At 42.6% G+C, this 19,546-nt stretch overlaps 2 non-coding genes across 2 annotated transcripts; both read left to right on the top strand.

The window, feature by feature from the left end:
- Positions 1 to 1,495: 1,495 nt before the first annotated feature.
- Positions 1,496 to 1,602, top strand: LOC120266321. The gene has a single exon (XR_005538140.1). It is a non-coding gene; the product is annotated as a small nucleolar RNA R71 (small nucleolar RNA).
- An 8,324-nt stretch (positions 1,603 to 9,926) lies between these two features.
- Positions 9,927 to 10,033, top strand: LOC120266139. Its single transcript, XR_005537986.1, has one exon. It is a non-coding gene; the product is annotated as a small nucleolar RNA R71 (small nucleolar RNA).
- The last annotated feature ends 9,513 nt before the right edge of the window (positions 10,034 to 19,546 follow it).

Genomic DNA, 19,546 nt, shown 5'->3' with positions numbered 1-19,546 from the left:
GACTCTCAATGTGAGCTCTCCGCCATCTATGTCAACCAATGCTTTGGAAGTCCGCAAGAATGGTCTCCCAAGTATCAAGGGTATATCTGCATCCTCATCAACATCTACCACTACAAAGTCAACCAGAAAAATATACTTATCCACCTTGACAAGTACGTCTTCAATGATGCCTCTCGGATGTCGTACCGTTCGATCCGCCAATTGTAAAGTCATCCGAGTAGGTCTAGGCTCACCCAAGCCTAGCTTTTGGAAGAAAGTATATGGCATGATGTTGATACTTGCCCCTAAATCCGGCAATGCCATTTCCTCACCTAAGTTGCGGTTGTTACACAGAATAATGAAGCTTCCCGGGTCTTTTTTCTTGTTCGGCATGTTCTTTTGTAACACAGCCGAGCATGAAGCATCAAGCACCACTGAAGCACTCTCCTCCAATTTCCTCTTGTTGGTCAATAGGTATTTCAGGAACTTCGCATACTTAGGCATTTGAGCCAAAGCCTCAACAAAAGGAATGTTGATGTGGAGTTGCTTGAACAAACTCAGGAACTTCTTATACTGGTCATCCCTTTGGTCATTCTTTAATCTAGACGGATAAGGGATTCTTGGCTTGAAAGATGGGGGTGCCACCTCCTTCTCTTTGTTTGTTCCCTTCTATACCTCTACGACCTCGGGTGCGTGATCTTTCGGCTTTTCACTCAGAAGCCGCCCTTCAACCTCACGACCGCTTCTCAAAGCGATCGCCTTCACATGCTCTCTCAGGTTGGTTTCCGTGTTGCTTGGTAAACTTCCATGTGGCCTTTCGGAAAGAGATTTCGCAATTTGCCCCACTTGATTTTCAAGGTTGTGCAAGGAGGCGGTGTGATTGCGAAGTGTAGCCTCGACTGATTCAAACCTTGTATTTGCCGATTGAACAATTCTAGCCAAGTGCTTCTCCAAATCAGTCAATCGGTTTTCCAAACCTGAAATTCTGTTTTCCATTTGAGGGGCTTGTTGTTGTTGTTGGAACCCCGATGGCCCCATGGTCTTCTTTGGTCCTTGATTACTCCATGAAAAGTTGGGATGATTCTTCCAACCTGAATTGTAGGTGTTGCTGTATGGATTCCTTTGAGGTCTCATTCCATTACCTACAAAGTCGACATTCTCAACTGAAGAAACATCACCAATGACAATTGGGCAATCGGAGGGAGCATGTCCTCCACCACAACCGGTGCAATTGGTCACGGCCGCCACTCTATTCGAAGCTATAAGATCTAGCTTCTTACTCAAACTCTCCACTTGGGAAGCCAATGAAGTTACCGTATCAATTTCATGGAGACTAGCCACCTTTTTCTTCTCTCTAGCGTTCCACTGGTAGCTATTTGACCCCATTTCCTCAATCAATTGACGAGCCTCCTCGAGGGTCTTGCTACCTAAGGTACCTCCTGCCGCCGCATCCAAGAGTTGCCTTGTACTCGGGTTTAAACCATTGCAGAAGGTTTGAACAATCATCCACTCCGGGAATCCGTGTTGCGGACACTTGCGCAGGAGTTCCTTGAACCTTTCCCATGTCTCAAATAGGGACTCCAATTCCAACTTCATAAAGGATGAGATCTCATTCCTAAGCTTTGCTTATTTTCCGGGAGGGAAATAACGGGCTAGAAAAGCTTCTACCATCTCCTCCCATGTAGTGATTGATGCCGCAGGTAATGAGTGTAGCCACTGCTTTGCTTTCTACTTTAAGAAAAATGGGAAGGCTCTCAATTTGATGGCATCATCCGTCACACCATTTATCTTCAGCATGTTACACACCTCGAGGAAGCTCTCTATGTGACTATTTGGATCCTTATCGGCTAAACCGTTGAATTGTGCGGACTGCTGCAGCATATGGATGAATGCCGGCTTTAGCTCGAAATTATGAGCTATAATTGGGGGACGCACAATACTCGATTGTGTCCCTAACACTAAAGGTCTGGCATAATCGGATAGTGTATGTTGTTGCTCATTTTGTTTTGCCATGTTGTCAGATCCTTCTACTTCCAAATCAACTGGATTAGGTTGTTCTTGTACAGGTTCTTTCCCTTTCCTTCGAAGTGTACGTTCAAGCTCAACGTCTCCTTCAATCAATATTGATAGATTCCCTCGGGTCATAACCTGGAGCTGCACCAAAAATAAAGAAATAAAATCAGAATGATGATAGAATAAGAAGATATGAAATAGAATGTGTAGTGGAATAGGTAAGGAAACAAAGTGCAAAGTATCTCAAAACGCCTAGCTCCCCGGCAACGGTGCCAAAAACTTGACAAGATCCCCTTGCTTATATAAAGCAAGTGCATGGGTTTGTCCAAGTAATAATCACAGGTGAGCGGGGTCGAATCCACAGGGAGTAGGGAGTAAAGACACTTAATTCGATTCTTAGGTATGTGGAGTATCAACAATGATAAGTGTGATAATGATTCAATTCTCAACTATTAAAAGCAACAAGTAAGAGAGCAAAACTAAGGAGGAGGTAAGGCAATCGATAAAGATGGGGTACTCGGATGATGCTTCACCTAGGATAATTGCTTCAAGTGCAAGAACTCTCTATTATGCTTAATAATCAATGCAATGGTGAGTCGTGGAAATCGTTACATACATAGTTCCAAATCTAAGGTCAACTATGCCTAACTCTATTCATGTCCCGGAGAAGAGATTAAATAACCTCTCAACCTCGTAGTCAAATAAAGTTGCAATGAGCTCTAGGGATTCCAAGTGATAAATCGCTTCCTAATTATAAACCTAACCCTTTGGTCCAGGCGGAAAGTCCCTAGCCACAATTAAGCCCTAGATACTAAGATCCCCTCACACTTCACTCCATTACAGGCGCAACTAGGCCCCAGCGGAGGTTCATCCCTTAGACCATTCACTCTATTATGGCCACAAAGAACTCAAGGAACGGAGGTAGAATCTATCACGTCGGAGGGGAAAAGGGACTCTCCTGTACCTCTCGACTCACCCTGTCAACCCTCTCCAACCTAGCTTTGTCTAACGCTCGTGGTGTGTCACTCACTCACAAGGTTACCAACAAGAACTCTCAACCCTAGTGTCACTCTAGGAGAAATGTTCATACAATCAAGCATTCAAGGTTGGAACTCATAATAAACATCAATTTATTGAAAGCATAATAAAGAAGTTCAATGAAACGAATACATCTAGGGTTCACAATCACCCAAGTACCCACTAGGGGTTTAGCTCTCCATGGAGCTAAATACAATCAAAGAAATAGAATGTAAAAGAAATAAATCCATAAAGAAACCCCCTCCATGGTCGTGTCGATGGTCTTGTAGAGAGTTCTCTACTCGTCGTCCAAGGATTCCCTCGTCCGGTATAGGATACGCCTCAACGGAAGCTCCCCTACCAACCTTCTTCCTAAGGAATGACGATGTTAGAGCCGTAGAACCTCTCCAAAACCTTGGCCAATACCCCTCAAAACCCTAGCCGAAGCCCTCTCTCAAGTTGGGGAAAAGATGGAGAAAAGAATACAAAAATCGGGGCTAAAATCGGCTTTAAATAGGGCTGGAATCAAGCGACTGCACGGGCGTGTATGATGTCACACACCCCTGTGGAATTTCCACACGAGCATGGATAATTTCCACATGCCCATGTGGATTCTCTGTTTCTCTAATTTCTTGGCCAGGCTGCTACAGTACTATACCGGAAATACTCCCGAATTCCATACTTTCATTGGGGTAACCCAAACAGGCACACGTTTACGTCGTGAATCACTTGCCTCTACAATGATATGCACGTTGGTGGATCTCTTGTTCTTATATGCATAAATCAGAATGTTCGAGTGCCACTGACTTTGTGCCCCTCCAAATGAATGTGCTCACTCGAATAAGAGAAGGTTGGCACACACTCTAGCATCTCACACCTGACCTATGTCTTCGTGTTTGAAACTTAGCAAGATCTCCTCCAAAATAGGTGCATTATGATCCACATTGGCCTATTTCTTTCATACTCGGGCTCACAACCCTAACTGCATAAAAGTAACATAAAAACACACATATTAATGTAAAGACATGAGAAAAGTAATGCTCAACATAAGGGATGAACGCTTCGCATTCATATCACACAAGCACTTATCAAACTCCCCCACACTTAAGCTTTTGCTTGTCCTCAAGCAAACATTAAAACATTCTGTGCATTGATGAAGAAAATATTGAAAGTACTTGGCCTTAGGTTCACCAAGGTATACAAAGAGAGTATTCTACAAGTAAGGAAAATTTCAACAATAAATACGAAAAATCAATGCTCTAGCTAAAAACTTGAATAAAAAAGGACAACAAACCCGAATTTCGTGTATGTGTGTGAACTCACTCAAAACAACCCAAGGTATACTCCTCAAAGTTCTAAGTACAAGGGACTTATTAATCTACAAAAGTGACAAAAATTTAAAAGATGGCAGTAGCTTCACACGTCATCTAAGGTAGCCTTTTCCAAAGCGGCCGCTAAGGTGGCTTTCACACTTTCCAGGTGGTAGCTCTTTCTACTCGAGTGGTAGCTTTCACTCATCCTATGAGATAGCTCTTTCTTTCATTAGGGCATAACTAATATCCGACTTATGAGAGTAGCTTCATACTTCATAGGTGGTAGCTCTTTCCACCCAACAAACACAAATAAACAATAAAACTATTTTGTTCCTTCTTTTCATTTTCAAAATTTTTTTTTTTTTTTGAGTTTAGCACAAGAAAATAAACCTAACTAGTCCCTTTAACATCGAATATGAGTTTCCAATAGAGTTCAAAGAGTGAGTAGTGCACTAAGTGTAAATCGGGCAAAAATTCCTAAAAATTCAAGCAAGAACTAGAGTATGAAAACATTCAATGTTAACAATTCTCCTAGACTTAAGAATACAATCATTGCAACTATGGTGAACCGCCATTGGCTATGTGAGCATATATAAATCAAGAATAATAGAAAAGATGTGTGCATTATGAAACTTCCCCCCACACTTAAGTTGTACATTGTCCTCAATGTACACATGCAAGCTCACTCAAAATATATCATTCAAAAATAGATGTGGGAGAAGCAATCAAAACAATACTCCCCTGACTCCTAGTGTTGTGTTTGATGAAGCTAATTCATTGGGAGTAGTGTTCCAACGGGTTGTGAAGCTCGCACGGCCAAGTGCCAAAGCACCTTGGCCGTACCCATGACTAAGTCTAAATTTCCAAGAAGACAAGACCATCTGCACGCACACACGAGGGGATTCAGTGAAGCTCAAGAAAAACAAAAATAACTCGAGTGTATAAAAGATGAAGCAATGAATACAACTAGATAATGCAAAATAACATAAACTCAGAAGGAAAAATCCTTTCTGAGTGAACAAGTCTAAAAACAAGAAAATAAGATAAAGTAAAATGCATGAAAGTAAAAAGGAAGGTCAAGTGTCGAAGTCGCTCTCAGACTGCACTGCTGCTGCTGCTGAAGTGGAAGCATATAGTGGGTCCTCTGGTGCTGGGGTCGAGGATGGAGGTGCTGGAATTACTTAAAATCCGGGTCTCAGGAGATCTCGAAGGAAATCGAATCGGGCCATAAGATCTGTGTACTGAGCCAACTGCAAAGCCCGGAGCTCCTCTATCTCAGTCCGAATCTCTCCAACATCGGTCTCCAGCCTCTCGATGCGATCATAGGCTCGAATACCCGGTGCTACAGAAGATGGAGGAGTCTGCTGGACACCCACCGTAGTATCTCCTTCGCTTCTGGTGGTCTCAGTGGTAACTAGAGTGAGAACATAAACCCCTGACCCAAACCTCTGTACCAACCCCATCATCCTGATCGTATCGAACGTAAGAGCGATGGGCACAACTGTCCTCTCAGCACCATGTAGAGCATCACCCAAACCCATTCCTAGAATGAGTCTGGTGATATAAGGGCCCGTAAATAGTAGACCCACTCTCGTCGAACGACCCTGGTACTGCAAAACATCTGCTAGAATGTACCCTAAGTGAAGTGGTACATTGCGAGCCATGTAGTATAAGAAAAGCAGATCCAGTCTTGTCAAAGCGGCCGTGTTATCTGGTCGACCTGTCATGGACCTACTGATGACTGCGTGTACGTATCCGTAACTAAACAGGGACAAACTAGAAGCCTTCGATAATCCCAGTTCGTACTCCCCCACGCCCACACAAAATCCTGTATGCATTATATGCGGTGACTGACACTGGAAAATCTACTGGTAGTCAGCCATACTCCACGGTACCTGTATAAGCGACATCGTACAGGCCCGTCCTAATCGAAAACTCAGTGACGCTCATAGAGAATGGATGTCCGAATGCCCGAAACTGTATCGCCTCTGTAGTGTCAACTCTCCCATGTAGCAATCGAAACTCAAAGGAAACTAAAACCTCTAGCGTAAGTGTGCGGTAAGCCGGTTCACTAATTGTCAGCAGCCTCCTCAAGCTCCCCACTGCCAGCATCTCATCAATCTCATTAATCACCTAATCACCCTGCTGAATTTGTTGAAGCACTTGTAAATCCGCAAAGCAAGTCTGACCAAACCCGAGTGCTGAAAGTCTCTCGAAGCGAGCCTGATGCTCGGGGTTCGAGAATTCCATATGTATCGGCTCGGGTGAAGTAAGTCTGAGGCGCTTAACTTCGTTCTTCTTCGATCGAGGTGCCATAGCTGGAGTGCAAAAGGCGAAAACGGTAAAAAATCTCAGAAGCAATATACTGCAGAATTCCACACGGGCTTGTGGATATTACCCACGCCCGTGTGGCTCTGCAGAGCGTGAAACTCCCGCACGGGTGCACAACAAATCTTAACAATTCAATTGTAAAATCACTTCTAACTGCCTACTACACATCCCTCATGCATGAAAACTCGCATTTAAAAGCATTCAACACGTGAAAAACCATAATTGGCGAAGAAAAGAGGATAAAAGGATTACCAAAGAGATGAATATGAAAACGTCTGAAATTCGGTAAGATTAGCGAAGAAAATTCCTCCAAATAGCGATGAAGGGTTGGAAAGATAATCGGGAACCGTTTTCCGGCGACTGGAGATGAAGAATGAGATGGATCACAATGTTTTTAAGGAGAAAATCGCGTCTCTTGGAATTCTGTGTATCCCCACGGGCGTGTGGAAATTACCCACGACCGTGCGCCTCACTTCGAGAGTGCCACAGGGGTGTACACACGTCCCTGTGCCTTCTCGGGGAAACACTCCCTTGACTCTAATTGATCTCACACGGGCGTGCGGAAAATACCCACGCCCGTGCGCCAGACTCACAGGGGCAGACACACGCCCCTGTGGCTTCCCTGGTCATCCGAGAAAAATATCAAGTCGCCCACACGCCCGTGCGGAAATTCCCCACGGGTGTGGGCATTCACAGGCCTCAACTCACAGGGGCGCCCGCACGCCCCTGTGTTTTCTCGAGATGAAGGGAGCCACCTGCAGAGTTTCGCACGGGCATGCAGAAATTACGCACGCCCGTGCGTGGTTCACAAGGTCATCCACAGGGGCGAGTCCAGGCCCCTGTGTATTCTCGGGAAAATCTGCCCAACTCTGCAGGAAGGCACACGCCATGTGGAAATTACCCACGGGCGTGCGCCAGTCGCATGGTAGTCCACAAGGGCAGCCGCACGCCCCTGTGCCCTCTCTGGAAGAGTTCACAGTACACACCCACGGGCGTGTGGAATTTCCACACGCCCGTGTGTTTTCTTTGGATGACTTAGAAAAACCTACAGGCTCTGCAGAACTAGCCTGAACATGTTTACACACTCAGAGCCTGCCCTATAGTGCAAGGTATACCAGATAAAAACACAAAATAGAACTCAAATGACCAAACTTCGGCAATTCTCAACAAAACATACAATGAATTCTTTTAAAAACCCACAATAAAATCACAGCACAAGCACTCAAAAATTGAAACACCAACACTAAACAATTTATTCATGCAAACAAACTAAACTAAAAGTATGAAAAAAAAGTAAACACTTGGGTTGCCTCCCAAGAAGCGCTTCTTTAACGTCACTAAGCTTGACGTATCTTTCTTACCTCACGGTGGTTCATGAATAAATGTTGCCCTCTTACCCATAACTTGAAGCATGATGAGCAAAGTCTCTTGAGGGTAGAGGGTGTACTATCGGGCTTCGGACCACCTAGCAATTGTTCATCCAACTCCCTTGGCTCATGTACGTCTCGAACAGTCTTGGGGCGTTTTCGGTGGTGTCTTCGAGCCTTCTTCATTTTCCAGAGCACCTTCTTCAAGATTCCCGGGGTAGATGTTTCCTCTCCGGTCGAACCAAGCATCAGTAGTTCTTCATTGCTCTCCTCTTGGTCGAACAAACCTTCATACGGATCCGGGTTGAACATTTCCTGTATATATTCATCAACAATTTCATCAGTAGTGTCTAGAAAATACAAAGTGTCATCAAAATCGAGAGAATGCCGCATGGCTTCAGCAAGGCGGTAAGTGAGTTTATCGTCTCCGACACTCAATGTGAGCTCTCCGCCGTCCATGTCAATCAATGCTTTGGAAGTCCGCAAGAACGGTCTCCCAAGTATCAAGGGTATATCTGCATCCTCATCAACATCTAGCACTACAAAGTCAACAAGAAAAATATACTTGTCCACCTTGACAAGTATGTCTTCAATGATGCCTCTCGGATGTCGTACCGTTCGGTCTGCCAATTGTAAAGTCATCCGAGTAGGTCTAGGCTCACCCAACCATAGCTTTTGCAAGAAAGTATATGGCATGACGTTGATACTTGCCCCTGAATCCGCCAATGCCATTTCCTCACCTAAGTTGCCGATGTTACACGGAGTAATGAAGCTTCCCGGGTCTTTCTTATTGTTCGGCATGTTCTTTTGTAACACAGCCCACCACTGAAGCACTCTCCTCCTATTTCCTCTTGTTGGTCAATAGGTCTTTCAGGAACTTCGCATACTTAGGCATTTGAGACAAAGCCTCAACAAAAAAAAATGTTGATGTGGAGTTGCTTGAACAAACTCTGGAACTTCTTATAATGGTCATCCCCTTGGTCATTCTTTAATCTAGAGGGATAAGGGATTCTTGGCTTGAAAGATGGGGGTGCCACCTCCTTCTCTTTGTTTGTTCCCTTCTCAACTTCTATGACCTCGGGTGTGTGTTCTTTCGGCTTTTCACTCGGAAGCCGCCCTTCAACCTCACGACCATTTCTCAAAGTGATCGCCTTCACATGCTCTCTCAGGTTGGTTTCCGTGTTGCTTTGTAAACTTCCATGTGGCCTTTCGGAAAGAGATTTCGCAATTTACCCCACTTGATTTTCAAGGTTGTGCAAGGAGGCGGTGTGATTGTGAATTGTACCCTCGACTGATTCAAACCTTGTATTTGCCGATTGAACAAATCTAGCCAAGTGCTTCTCCAAATCCGTCATTCGGGTTTCCAAACCTGAAATTCTGTTTTCCACTTGAGGGGCTTGTTGTTGTTGTTGGAACCCTGATGGCCCCATGGTCTTCTGTGGTCCTTGATTACTCCATGAAAAGTTGGGATGATTCTTCCAACCTGAATTGTAGGTGTTGCTATGTGGATTCCCTTGAGGTCTCATTCCATAACCTACAAAGTCGACATTCTCAACTGAAGAAACATCACCAATGACAATTGGGCAATCGGAGGGAGCATGTCCTCCACCACAACCGTGCAATTGGTCACGGCCGCCACTCTATTCGAAGCTATAAGATCTAGCTTCTTACTCAAACTCTCCACTTGGGCCGCCAATGAAGTTACCGCATCAATTTCATGGAGACCAGCCACCTTTTTTTCTTCTCTAGCGCTCCACTCGTAGCTATTTAACCCCATTTCCTCAATCAATTGACAAGCCTCGTCGGGGGTCTTGCTACCTAAGGTACCTCCCCGCCGCGATCCAAGAGTTGCCTTTGTACTCGGGTTCAAACCATTGTAGAAGGTTTGAACAATCATCCACTCGGGAATCCGTGTTGCGGACACTTGCGCAGGAGTTCCTTGAACCTTTCCCATGTCTCAAATAGAGACTCCAATTCCAACTGCATAAAGGATGAGATCTCATTCCTAAGCTTTGCTTATTTTCCAGGAGGAAAATAACGGGCTAGAAAAGCTTCTACCATCTCCTCCCATGTAGTGATTGATGCCCCAAGTAATGAGTTTAGCCACTGCTTTGCTTTCTACTTTAAGAAAAATGGGAAGGCTCTTAATTTGATGGCATCATCCATCACACCATTTATCTTCAGCATGTTACACACCTCGAGGAAGCTCTCTATGTGACTATTTGGATCCTCATCGGCCAAACCGTTGAAATGTGCGGACTGCTGCAGCATATGGATGAATGCCGTCTTTAGCTCGAAATTCTGAGCTATAATTGGGGGACGCACAATACTCTAATGTGTCCCCAACACTGAAGGTCTGGCATAATCGGATAGTGTCTGTTGTTGCTCATTTTGTTCTGCCATGTTGTCAGATCCTTGTACTTCCAAATCAGCTGGATTAGGTTGTTCTTGTACAGGTTCTTTCCCTTTCCTTCGAAGTGTACGTTCAAGCTGAAGGTCTCCTTCAATCAATATTGATGGATTCCCTCGGGTCATAACCTGGAGCTGCACCAAAAGTAAAGAAAATGAAAATCATAGTGATGATAGAATAAGAAGATATGAAATAGAATGTGTAGTTGAATAGCTAAGAAAACAAAGTGCAAAGTATCTCTAAATGCCTAGCTCCCTGGCAACGGCGCCAAAAACTTGACAAGATCCCCTTGCTTATATCCCGCAAGTGCACGGGTTTGTAGAAGTAATAATCCCGGGTGGGCGGGGTCGAATGATAATCACTTCACCTATGATAATTGGATGATGCTTCACCTATGATAATCGCTTCAAGTGCAAGAACTCTCTATTATGCTTCCTAATCAATGCAATGGTGAGTCGTAGAAATTTTTACATACATAGTCCCAAATCTAAGGTCAACTATGCCTAACTCTATTCATGTCCCGGAAGAGAGATTAAATAACCTCTTAACCTCGCGACTCGAATAAAGTTGCAATGAGCTCTAGGGATTCCAAGTGATAAATCGCTTCCTAATTATAGACCTAACCCTTTGGTCCAGGCGTAAGGTCCCTAGCCACAATTAAGCCCTAGATACTAAGATCCCCTCAATGCTTCACTCCATTGCAGGCGCAACTAGGCCCCAGCGGAGGTTCATCCCTTAGACCATTCACTCTATTATGGCCACAAAGAACTCAAGGAATGGAGGTAGACTCTATCACGTCGGAGGGGAAAGGGGACGCTCCTGTACCTCTTGACTCACCCTCTCAACCCTCTCCAACCTAGCTTTGTCTAATGCTCGTGGTGTGTCACTCACTCACAAGGTTACCAACAAGAACTCTCAACCCTAGTGTCACTCTACGGGAAATGTTCACATAATCAAGCATTCAAGGATGGAACTCACAATAAACATCAATTTATTGAAAGCATAATAAAGAAGTTCAATGAAACGAATACATCTAGGGTTCACAATCACCCAAGTACCCACTAGGGGTTTAGCTCTCCATGGAGCTAAATACAATCAAAGAAATAGAATGTAAAAGCAATAAATCCATAAAGGAACCCCCTCGATGGTCGTGTCGATAGTCTTGTAGAGAGTCCTCTACTCGTCGTCCAAGGATTCCCTCGTCCGGTATAGGATACGCCTCAACGGAAGCTCCCCTCCCAACCTTCTTCCTAAGGAATGACGATGTTGGAGTCATAGAACCTCTCCAAAACCTTGGCCAATACCTCTCAAAACCCTAGCCGAAGCCCTCTCTCAAGTTGGGGAAAAGATGGAGAAAAGAATACCAAAATCAGGGCTGAAATCGGCTTTAAATAGGGTTGGAATCGGGCGACTGCACGGGTGTGTATGATGTGACACGCCCCTGTGGAATTTCCACACGCCCGTGTGGATTCTCTGTTTCTCTGATTTCTCGGCCGGACTGCTACAGTACTTACTACAGTCTTTTGCTGCAGTACCTGCTACAATACTATGCCTAAAATACTCCCGAATTCCATACTTTCATTGGGGTAACGCAAACGGGCACACGTTTATGTCGTGAATCACTTGCCTCTTCAATGATGTGCACGTTGGTGGATCTCTTGTTCTTATATGCATAAATCAGAATGTTCGAGTGTGGCTGCCTTTATGCACCTCCAAATGAATGTGCTCTCTCGAATACGAGGAGGTTGGCACACACTCTAGCATCTCACACCTGACCTATGTCTTCACGTTTGAAACTTAGCAAGATCTCCTTCAAAATAGGTGCATTATGATCCACATTGGTCTATTTCCTTCATACTCGGCCTCACAACCCTGCCTGCATAAAAGTAACATAAAACCACACATATTAATGTAAAAACCTGAGAAAAGTAATGCTCAACATAAGGAATAAACGCTTCGCATTCATATCGCACAAGCACTTATCAGCAGCCATAATAGAGTGAATGGTCTAAGGGATGAACTTCCGTTGTGGCTTAGTTGTGCGTGCAACGGAGTGAACCGTTGAGGTGATCTTAGTATCTAGGGCTTAATCGTGGTTAGGGACCTTCCACCTAGACCAAAGGGTTAGCTCTATAATTAGGAAGAGATTTATCATTTGGAATCCCTAGAACTCATTACAACTCTATGCGAGTGCGAGATTGAGAGGTTATCCAACCTCTCCTCCAGGACATGTATAGAGTTAGGCATAGTTGACCTTAGATTTGGGACTATGTAATTAAGGATTTCCACGACTCACCATTGCATTGATTAGGAAGCATAATAGAGGGTTCTTGCACTTGAAACAATTATCCTAGGCGGAGCATTATCTGGGTACCCCATCTTTATAGATTGCGTTACCCTCTTCTTTACTTTTTCTCTCTTACTTGTTGTTTTTATTGTTGAGAATTGAATCATTGTCACACTTATCATCATTAATCTTTCACATAGCTAAGAATCGAATTAAGTATTTTTATTCCCTATTCCCTGTGGATTCGATACCCGCTCATCCGGGATTATTATTTCAACAAACTCGTGCACTTGCGGGATATACGCAAAGGGATCTTGTCAGGCATGTAAAAATCAAGACACCAAATGGTTGCTTCCTCTCAAGTGTACGGTATCGCCAAGTAATACCCTATGTGGGATTGCCAAGTAATACCATGTGTGTGACACAGTGGTCATATTCCACGCGACCAAGGATGTATTTTTACTCACTCTTCATCTCTTATCTAGCTTACAATTTAATATAAGTGGAGAGGTAATAAAATAAATAAACTAACTTAAGATAATCCTATTGAGGGTAACTACCACGTGGATGTAAACAAATAAGGGAGTATCAAGCATGAAAGTGGAGTGTTTGGACAAGGAATCCACCTAGGCTTGTCATTAAGTCCTAAACTCGGATGGTTAAAAGATGTATTAATGATAGTTGAGACCTAGAGATTTCGTGAGTAGATTAGCCCCAATCTCTTGGTAACTTATCCTTGATCCCATACGAATGCCAATCAGAATCTCTTTCGGATCAACACACCTATGATCACATTAAATACAACAAAATCTCTAATAGGAGTAAACCTACTCTTCTTCTGCTTAAACCTAGCAATGGAGGGCTACCAACACCTGATCTCTCGGTGCGTCAGCACAAGTATCCCCTTTCAATCTCTCCTAGATCTAGTATGCGTGAGTAGGTTACATCTATGCATACAACTTATAATAGAATTACGGATTTCTCTATAAATGTAATTCTAAGTATCAAAGCACGAAAGATTGAATCTCAAACAACCATAAAATTAAATGAAGAACAACATCCAAAGTTCTTACACAAGATGAACCCTAGGATTCATCCAAATCCAAACAAAACAATAAGTTAATATCTCATGATAAGGACACACATACAACATACAAGGAAGACAAAAACATAAAAGAAGTAATGAAAACCCCCTCCATGTCGTGATCCCCTTGAATGGATGAAGATTCGAATGGAGATAAAATAGTGGCGTAGATCTTCACTCCAACTCCTTCTCCTTTGCTCCTCTCCCTCTTGGTGATGTTGTGTGCTCGTTTCCCACAAGGATCGTCGCCAGAAGATGGCCGGAAGATGGCCGGAAGGCCTCAAGAGAGTATGGTAGCTGCAACCCAAAAGGCCTAGAAGAAATCCATTGCTTTACCATCAAAAGGTGCTTTTATATCCCCCATGTGGATGTATCCCCGGGTCAATCCCGGGGTCAATAAGGAGGTCATTGAGGCCGTATGGCTTAGGCCAAATCTCTTGCCTCCAAGTACTACAGTGTCAAACCCGGGGTTAATCCCATGTAGTATTGAGGCCGTATGAACTAGAACACTTTCTGGCTCAGAAATTCTCCAGGTGCTACATTGACTGCTACAGTGATTCAGCTATAGTAATCTGCTACACTAAAATATGCTATAGTACTGCGAGACTTGGCTTTCTTATCTTTTTTTCGCCAAATAATATCTTCATATTCTCCATGGCTCCTCCATGCCATGCGAAGAAAATAATACTCGATTAAGCTCAAAAGGGGCATCAATTCCTACCAAAAATACATGGTATGTTTATAAAATACATATACTAAAATACATACATTTAGACACTTATCAAATATCCCCACATCTAAGCGTTTGATTGTCCCCAAGCAAACAAATCATGAAAAACAAAGAGAATGATAAGTGGCTAAATGTATTACCTCCTACTCAAATAAATATAAGAATCTAAAAACAATGGATAATGATATACAGATATTAAGTTACAAACAGTAAGCACAACAGAAAGAACCTATCTCACCTCTTATATGTCTATGGCATGTGTGTAAATCTTCTATCTCATCTACCACGACACGGTCTAGTCCCATCGACTTCAATCGATGCAGCTGTAGATGCTAATCACTCCACATGCAAAGAGTACTAAGTCTTAAAATGCTAAGTGCTACTTCAATGAACAACTAACATCCTTCTAACTCTTAAACTTGAACTAACTCCCTTTTTCCTTCTCAGAAATCAAGTAGGTAGTCAAAAAGATCACAAGGGTTTTTATTTTTATTTCAAGTCATTTTTTTTATTTTTTTTCATTTTTTTTTCCAACGCGACTAACGTAGATAGTAAAAAAAGTCTTTTTGGAGGGTGCACATACTAGTTAGGCACAAGAGTTACCCAACTACTCAATTACAGTCTACATAGATACACTCATGGTTCATTAGCAGAGGAATACTGACATAGACTACTCTAGATGCCATAAAACTAGGGCTAGCTCAACAAGACTTAGAAGTTCTTAATAGTTCATTGACATAAAGAACTTAGAATTCTAAGGCCAAGTACTCAAAGTCGTGTGTTAAGCATACAAGAGAGTTAGAGTAGTCAAGTTGGCTATTCCTAGGGCATTAACACAAGATTCAGTGCACAAGACAATATTAAAGGTGAAATAGGATTCAATAGAGCACAAAAATCATGTAACTCACATCAATCATTAATCCATGCTAGAAGAATCTTACAAAAATGAACAAGCCATCATGGGTAACACTAGCATGCACTTAATGGCCCAAATATATGAAATACATCCATCCCCACACCTAGTGTTGTACATTGTCCCCAATGTACACTAATCATGAAAAGCATGGTAGAATAATAGAATAATCAATGAAAATAATGGAAGAGATTGAAAATGAACTTACCGGTTCATCTTGTGAACTTGGCAAGGTATGACCCAAACATAATGTATGGAGAGGTATACATGTTTGGTCGGGCTTTCACCAAATGGAAGGAGGGCTCACAAAGCTCCCTTAATTCCCTGCAAGGCATAAAGGGAACATCATCATTCCACAAAAATTTACAAAGAAGAGATGAGGAGTAATCATGTAAAAACTATGATTAAACACAAAGAGAACACAAAAAGAACACAAAAACTAGAAAATAAAGTCTAACAATAAGACAAAGCGTCCATGCTAGTCCTTGTCCTTAGAGTTAGGTTTCTCATCACAAAATGACATTTGTTCTATGGTCTTCTTGTCCAAAAATGTGGTCAACCATGTGGTGTGAACATAACTCCATGATTGTTGTCAATTTCTACATCCTTAATATTCCTACAAACCATGAAAACCCCAATCAAGCATAGGGGAATACAATATAATTCAAAATGAAGTGCAAGAGATGAAGAAACAATGAAAACATGATGTGTAGTGTCCATACGGCCGTTTGTGAGCCATATGGGTATGGTTCACTTCAAAAGAACTTCCCTAAAAACATGAAAATCAAAAAAGTTTTACATAAATTCAAGGGAGATGACACACCCCTTGCGAGTGCATACCGCAAGTGCACGGATGATAAACGTCTAAAAGTATGTATTTTGCATGTTTTTGTTTTGTATTATTCTTTACATTTATTTGTTGAATCGATGCCTTTTTGGTTTAAATTGTGTTATTTTTGTATTTCAGTCCTAATAGAAACCCTAGGGTACTCGACGATGCGATTGGGAATGAATTCGGTATCAAAACGGCGTTTTCGAGTCAGAACACTGTAGCACAACACTGTAGCGGTTCCCATTTGCAAGCAGTTCCTTTCGTAGCATTCATCGTAGCTCATCACGGGCTTCTCGTGACTGGAAATCCGAGGGTCGAGCATACGGCTTGTATACTGACCCATTTACCCATAGGAATCTGGGTGTTTAAAGGCAAAAAGGGAGGATTTCTTAGATGGCGGAGGCTAGGGTTTGAAAAGCACTTACACACCACCTTGAACCTGGGCTTTTGGAGGGCAAAAAGAGAGGAAATCCAAGCATTCCTCGGCGGGGAGAGCAACATCTAGGAGGATCCACTAAAGTACTTCATTGCTTGGAGGTTGAAGACAATGGGAAGCCACCCCTTAGAGTGACGTCCTCGGAAGGCTTTCTTTGAGGATTCAAGCATCACTCGGTCTTCACCTTTTGCGGGAGTATTTCTCATGTTCCTATTAGTTGTTTGTATGGATTGTTTGGTTGCTTTGTTCAACATGAACAACTAAACCCCAAGGTCACCGGATGTAGGTGAACCTTGGGGGTGAACTTGTGATGTTTTGGATTATTTGAGTAATTTATGCATGATTGGATTGTTGTGATTCTTGTTTAGTGTTCTTGATTGTTTTGGTACATTTTATTGAGTGATGTATCAAATTCTTGGTAGCACTTTGTAGCATGACCATTGCCTTAGTGCTAGACTCCACCAAACATGGAAGGGATTATTGTATAAATACGCCATGACAAATGGGTATTTGTACCCCTCCATTCCTATGGTTTAAAACTACTATTGTTTCTACCCTAACTTGTGAAAACCATCATTCTCCTTGCAATCGTGTGGGAAGTTGGGCGGAAGGAATTCCTTATTCAACACTTGCATCGGATTAGCGGTCAATTGCCGTGACCATCGGCATGACCTAAGTTTTGGTTTTCTCGGTCCAACTAGCCACATGCTTAATTTTTTGAATATCCTACTCACTTTAGTAACCCCTTTGGGGACCCACATCTGTGACCATTTTCCAACCTTGAGCATTTCCCGTGTTTTGATTTTGTCATACTTCTTAAGATTTTCTCTTGCTTTTCATTTTCTCTTTCTGCTCCTTTCTTTTCTCTTGAATTGGAATTGGTGAGCTAAACAACAAGTAAGAAGTGAGTGAAGTAGCTCCTCAGGCCCCTTGGGAATACCGCCACTGGTGCGTGCACGAGTGGTTTATTACTTGACGACCTCGTGCGCTTGCAGGTGTTCACACTCTGTGTCGATCAACAGGTTATCGAAATAATAAAGTACCCTGGTGAGTGGGTAGTCATATCCACATGGAATAGTGCTCAGAATCACAAGCATTGTTATTTAGCTATGGTGAAGATGATTTAAGAGTGGTGTCAACAATATCAATGCAAATAGGAATAAAGTAAAGTAAAAGAGATGAAATAGAATAATAGGAGAGGCAATCGATAGAAAGTGGGGCACCCGGACATTGCTCACCCTAGGACTATTGTTTCAAGTGCAAGACCAATCATTATGTCTCCTAATTGATGTCTAAGTCATGGAAATCCTATGTCACATGGAACCCAAGGTCAACTGTGACTATCCCTCACACTATGCCCTAGCGGAAAGGAGTACTCTCGATGCCTCATACTGTGTTGGGTTACAAGAAGCTCTAGGGACTCGAAGTCATAAACCCTATTCTCTAATATTGATCTAACCCTTTGGTCCAGTCGAAAGAGCTATAGCCACAATTAAGCCCCAGCACTAAGGATTACTTCAACGCTTTACTCTATTGGTTGCACAACTAAGCCCTAATGGAGTTTGTCTCTTAGCACTTCACTCTATCATGACCACAAAGATCTCTTGCAATGTGGAGGTTGGATAAATCACATTGAATGGGGAAGGCGACATTCTGCTACCTCTCGACTCATCCTCTTGACCCTCTCCAACTTTGCTTTGTCTAACCCTCATGGTGTATCACTCATCCACAAGGATTACCAAGATATATTCTCAATCCTAGTGTCACTCTAATGGAAAATCAATACAATAAACATCCAAGGACGGAACTCAATAAAAAAAAATTAATTAAAGAAACATAATTAAAGATCAATGAAACTGATAAGTTCTTGTGTGCTGAGAATACAAAGTATTCTTTTCTTACGTTGAGCATTACTTTTATCAGGTTTTGTCATTAATACTTGTATTTTTGTTTTCTTTTGCCCGTATAGGGATGTGGAGTGAAATAAAGAAGAAAGGAGCCAAAGTAGATTGCGAATGCATTATGTTGATGGAATCTTGAAGTGAGCACACGAGAAGATGAAAGTTGTGCTCAAAGACATATGAGTGTGTGCCAACCTCCATTGTGATCAATTGATTATGTAAATTGGAGGGGCACAAAGGCAGTCACACTCATGTGTTCCGACTTGTGCAAAGTTAGCAAGATTCCCGTCAAATGTGTTTTTACTTGAAGAAGAGACGCGATCTACGGTATAGATGTGTTATTTTTTATGGATTACTGTAGCAGGTACTATAGTAATTTACTGTGGCAGTTACTGTTCACAATCCGCAGAAAATCATATTTCCAGAAAACTACACGAATGTGTCCAAATTCCACACGCCCGTGTGGATTCCCTATTCCAGCCTATATAAAGCCGCGAACAGCCCCGATTTTAGCATCCATCTATCATCATTTCTTCTATCTTTTCTCCAACTTTTGGGAGACTGGTTGCTAGGGTTTAGAGAGGCTTTGGCAAGTCTTTTGGAGTAGTTCTACGGCTTCAAGACCGCATTTCTGTTGGAAGATAGTTGTTGGGGGAGCTTTCATCAGCACCGATTCGGCGAGGTGTGCCCTAGGCTTAACAAGGGGACCTTTGGAGAGGACGAGACTACTCCACAAGACCATCGACATGAATATCGAGTGGGTTTTCCTGTGGATTACATGTTTTACTTTTGATTTCATTATTGATTGTATCTTGCTCCATGGAGAGCTAAACCCCCTAGTGGGTACTTGAATTTGTGAACCCTATGATGTATTTGTTTCATTAACCTTTCATTATGTTTTCCTTAATTGATGTCTTTAATTGAGTTCCAATC

The sequence above is a fragment of the Dioscorea cayenensis genome, chromosome 1, assembly GCF_009730915.1.
Source record: "Dioscorea cayenensis subsp. rotundata cultivar TDr96_F1 chromosome 1, TDr96_F1_v2_PseudoChromosome.rev07_lg8_w22 25.fasta, whole genome shotgun sequence".
Taxonomy (NCBI): domain Eukaryota; kingdom Viridiplantae; phylum Streptophyta; class Magnoliopsida; order Dioscoreales; family Dioscoreaceae; genus Dioscorea; species Dioscorea cayenensis.
The sequence above is the reverse complement of the archived record's forward strand: the minus strand, read 5'-3'. Positions and strand labels throughout refer to the sequence as shown.